Below are 5,414 nucleotides of genomic sequence, written 5' to 3'. Positions count from 1 at the left end.
GCTGCTGACCACGCCCCCTAGCAATGGCTTAAGCAGAATTCAACATTTGTGCATGCACAAAATGAAAATGGTGAAATTTAGAATTTCAAAACATCCTCAGAAGTGCTCATTTAGAGGTTATAACCCCCTTACAATAATAATGGTCATGACCAAACTAAAAGTGGTCAGAGTCCATTATACAAAAATAGTGTGATGCAGGTTAACAAATCAAAGTTTCAACTGCCTCACTCCGGTCTTAAATACTATCCTGTATAATACTATCCTGTCTAAAGCTATCCTGTCTTTATAACTATCCTTTAAAATATTGTGTATTTTGGTACAATCCATTGATACTTCAAGGGATGTCAATGTCTTAAGTTGTAAATCTAGAATTCTGTGACTTGAAGGAAGTGATGGGCAGTCTTGACTCTATTCTGGTGACATAGGTCTGTAACTGTGCTCAGTTGCATCTGAAAATGTTTTTGTCACAAATTAAAGGAAAATGTATAAAGCTGATGTATTTCTGCATCATCGTTTATTTTGCATGGCTGATTGAATGTAAATCTTTGAAAATATTTATGTAATAAAAAAAGGAAGAGAAAAAATGTCCTCTGTTATTTTGTTCCCGTACGAAAACTTCCGCCCTGACTGTAGGTGGAATCCGCCTATGTAGTAAAGCGGATTCCGCCTTAAACTGAACAGAGTTGAATATTGCTTCTTAGGCGGACCTTAAGCGGAATATGGTGCGAAATATTTAAATGAGCTAAGGTGGAATCCGCCTATCTAGACGGAATCCGCCTTAGCTCATTTAAATATTCCGCTTAAAGTCTGGCTATGTCAGCGGATTCCGCCTACCTTAGGCAAATTCCGCCTACCTTAGGCGGATTCCGCCTACCTTAGGCGGATTCCGCCTACCTTAGGCGGATTCCGCCTACCTTAAGCGGATTCCGCAGGAAAAATCCTAGGCGGAAAAATTCCCGCCTTGTAACAAATAAAAAATTTTAATTGTCATGTAATAAGGTATAATATTTTAATAAACTAATATTTAATAGAATTAATTTATTCATTTCAACTAATATTTCTAGATTTACATTAGAGATCTTAACAAACATTATTCTATTGCACAAATACAAAAAATAATAAATGTCTACCAAGCTGAGAAAATATAAAACAAAATATTTATTTAAGATAACTGTTTTTGATTTTTTCCAAATAAGTATCCATGTTGTAATATGATAAATCATGTCCTTTACAGATGCAGTCTTTCAGAATGGCTTCACTGTGGCACACAACTATCCATATCATTTAAAGCCTGTTGTACACACTGAAAAATATTTGTATAATAATTAATTATTTATGTTTTGTATGCATATGATTGGTATTATTATCATGTAATTAAAAAGATCAATATTTGAAAGCACAGGCATAGTAAAATATTATTTTTTAGGCAATAGTAAAATTTTATTTTTTGGCAATCTTGCCAGTTTAATAATTATTTATAAATTTAAAATTGTTCTTCAAGCTGCAATAGTTTTCAATTTTGTTAAATATTGCTATAAATAATGTCAACAACATGTAGATCTATATCTAGCAATGCAATTGTTTATAATTGTTATAAACAATATATTTGAATATTATTTGCATTCCTACTGGTTAAATGACTGCTACATCAGAATTGATCATGAATCTTTATTAGAACTTTTGCTTTAATTGACAACAATTTTAACTAGTGAAAGTAATACATGCATTTAAGTATTTTACAAACCTTTAAGATAAATAATATTGTAATTTAAGTAAATCTTTAATATACAAAAATTAAATCTATACAATCATTTTGTTTAAATGGAAATAATATACTACATTGAAAGTTGTATATACTTTTAAAGATTGAAAATTGTTCAAATCAATGATTATTATTTATTTCATTATTTTTATAAGTTATCTAACCTTATTGAGTAACAAAACTAACCATCAATTATTTCTGTTATCAACTCAATTTTCTTCTTCTTCGTCATCATTATAATTTGAAACTTTCTATGGTACCTGTGGGCAATGTAAGTTTTCCTGTAAATTAAAAAAAATCACTTCTGAATACATATATTTATTATAAATTGAGTACATTCAAAATGCTTTTCTGATAGTTAAAAAAGTTTCAAGTACTCAGTTAATATAAACCCATAATTTACTGAAATATCCCAAGAATGAAATGTTTATTAATGAAAAATCATGACCAGGAATGAAATTTACTGGTAAAAAGGGCAGATTTGAAAATTCCCACTCAATAACACTAAGTGAAAAAGATTTACACCAGCACATATGTAAAATTTATGAAGAAAAACTAAAATTAAAAAGTGTAAATCATTTACAAGGTAAATTTGAAAAGACTGTTGTATGAAAATAGTGTAAATAACTTACCATTATTCCATTGAACATTAGTAAATTTCCATTTCCATCTGAATGAAGAACTCATTTAATGTCCCATTATAATTTTATTAAAGTTCACATTTATTATTAGTTGTTTTATCTAAATGGCACTTAAGTCACATGTTTAACTCTACTCCTAATGTTATAAGCACTGAGGTCCAAATGAACTTCCTGAGTAATATTTGAATTTTCTGAGATCAGATCCTGATACCAGACTTGTTCAGGATATTAGAGTACATGTTGTAAACCCCACTTATCTCACACTTTCCTTTATATTAGATAGGTGAGTTTGACACTGGTCATTATGTAAACAGCAGGGAGAAAGTAATTAGTTGCACTTGACCAACCACTCACTCTGACCAGTTACAAATGTTTATGGCATGTACAGTATGTTACCAACAGTCTACAATTAATACTCATGGGAGACCATCTTATGCTATCAATAACTTCTGCACAAGATAGTTAATATTTAATTAAAAGAAGGGATATACTGAATGTGCAAATGAATTAAAAATTAGACATAAATAAAACAAATTAACAAGTGATTGAAAGAAAAAAAAAATTAGTCATTAGACAATATATAATGTTGACATTATATTTGATTGTAATTGTTCACAGTTGTTAAGAAATGTGAATTTTGTTAACTTTCATAATAATTAATTTAAAATACTGACTTTATCTTAGTTTAATTGTGTTGAAAACTTTTATTAAAAATTTGTATGATTTTCTCTTTCATTTTGATTTTGGGTGATTTTCTTTTTTTTACTGTCACATCATGCAGATGCCACATTGTGGTGTTATCTAATTTTTGACATGGCATCAATTAATAATTTTGAGAAAGTAACAAGATTTTAATAACAGTAATTAAAAAATTTGATAAAGTTATATGAATCTTAAAAACATAGAATGTATTAGACAGGCAGATAAAAACTAATTGAAAGAAATGTTATCATTTGAATCCCATTATATTATATAAATGCTAATTAGTTTGAGTGAAATGATTTTTATAAACATTTTTAAGTTTTTGTACTTAGAAAATTTTCACTACTTTTTATTTCCCAGACTGCTTTAATCACAGAATTTTCTAAGTCCAAATTTTCAAAGAAGCTTGAGCAAGCTAATGTGACAAAAATTGTTCTTGTAAGCTTAGTGCGCAAGTTAAAGAATTCTGTATGAAATTTAACTGGCAAGCTTACAGCAAGCATAAATAGCCAATGTAAGCTTGCATCAAGCTTACCGCAAGCTTTCCTTTTGGTTTGGGGAGGGTGGTCACAATCGACACAAAATGGTGACAAATAAGACAAGTTTCAGTGATAAGAATTAAATACTGTTATTCAACTGACACACATTTTAATACTCAAAAGCTAATACTAACAGTTACTGTAAAAGATCAGGCCTACCATTAAACAATAATGGAAATACTTATGTAAAAATAATGATTAAATCATTAGAATATGTAAATATACATATTAAATTATGTTATTTTTGTTTGACAGTGTGTACTAATATTCAAAATATGATGAAGTCAGAAATTCCGCTTAAATTGAGTTGTCCGCATAACACACAAGGTTTCCTTGAATGACTAAGTCGGAAGTTACGCCTAAGAAATAAGACTAAGTTGAATTTTTCGCCTAAGACTTTACATTTATCCTTTTCTGCCTAAGCTCTAGGCGGAATCTGTTTGAGAATTTAGGCGGAAATTTCAGAAACTTAGGCGGACTTTGCTAGAAATTCCATGTCCGCCTTAACCTAGCAGGAAAATGTGGATTTTCTGAATATTTTAGATGGAATCCGCCTTATATAAGGCGGATTCCGTCTTACTTTTTCGTACGGGTATATATCCCTGTGTGTGAAAAAGAAAAGAATAATGTAAGGCTTAATTTTTCACCCCATTTAAGTAAAAGATTTATACCTTTAAATAATTAAGTTTTTCTTCTAAACCAGATGATTCTTAATTGAGAGAAAAAGTAAGTAGGGCCTATTTCATTTACTAATAGTTGTGATCTTGTGACAATTATTGTGTTTAAATGAACACTTTACAGTATTTGTACAGTCATGCTGAATCATACTATCAAGATACATGCATAAAGGCTGAAAACAATGGGAAATCTAAACAGGAACAATAATGATTGTTGACTTTGAAGCTTCTTAAAACTGAGAAGTGATAATTTCTTAACAAAGCATCCCAGTTTAGTTGCAACAGGCTTTCATAGGCATTGTATGTGCTGCTCCGGCTCTAATGAAAGTCATGGCTTACTCTGAAAGCCTGCTTGTCTTAGTAGTGAGAGCATCAGGTTTGTAGGCCAAGGGTTACTAGTGAGGTAAAAAAAAATCTGTGACAGTTGATAATAGACATTGAGTCTGTGGTATTCATGTGGTATGGAATAATTTAGTGGTGTAATTCCATATTTTAAATTGTATCTTCTATAACGAAGAATTTTACCGTTACACCGTCGAAATTGCCCGGCTGTTCAGTGATCAATTAGGAAAATAGATATTCTATTATTCATACTGATAGATCATCGTAACATATCTAGGTAAGTTATATAGATATATTCTAATTTTAATGCGATTTGTTTACAGTTTGATCTCTGAAATAATGAATGATTTTCGGATATATCAATAGATTCGGTCGCAAAATTTGTGAAAATATATCTGTGTTTAACTTTAAATCTGTAAATTCAGTGGAAGGTAAAATGTGCTGTTTAAATAAGTACCTTTGTTTTTATTTTGAATGACCATAAGTCATTTATAAGGCAATGCATTTTTTTAAACTGTACATTCAGAACAATTGTACATTGTTCAGTCACCAGGGTAAAGTTAGAAGTGACTAACAATCAGCAGATCACATGCAAATGTTAAAGGCCCAAATGCCTCAGAACTGGTTTCATTTTTATTTCTCAAAAGCTTTGTATTTCTGGTGTCCTGTTAATAGTTTCCAAAATGATACTCATTGGCCAATTACCTTAACCATCTTTTGCTTTAAAGAACTGTTGACCGTTCTTTACTGG

The 5,414-nt window shown here is 30.3% G+C and overlaps 1 long non-coding RNA gene across 1 annotated transcript; it reads right to left on the bottom strand.

Moving 5' to 3' along the window:
• Positions 1-603: 603 nt before the first annotated feature.
• Positions 604-3,423, bottom strand: LOC132747259 (uncharacterized). The gene is made up of 3 exons (XR_009628105.1): positions 2,395-3,423; positions 1,949-2,043; positions 604-1,303 (listed from the first exon to the last, which is right to left on the bottom strand). It is a non-coding gene; the product is annotated as an uncharacterized LOC132747259 (long non-coding RNA).
• Between the last annotated feature and the right edge of the window lie 1,991 nt (positions 3,424-5,414).

Source organism: Ruditapes philippinarum, unplaced genomic scaffold (genome assembly GCF_026571515.1).
Source record: "Ruditapes philippinarum isolate M1 unplaced genomic scaffold, ASM2657151v2 ctg7_1_1_1_1, whole genome shotgun sequence".
Taxonomy (NCBI): domain Eukaryota; kingdom Metazoa; phylum Mollusca; class Bivalvia; order Venerida; family Veneridae; genus Ruditapes; species Ruditapes philippinarum.
The sequence above is the reverse complement of the archived record's forward strand: the minus strand, read 5'-3'. Positions and strand labels throughout refer to the sequence as shown.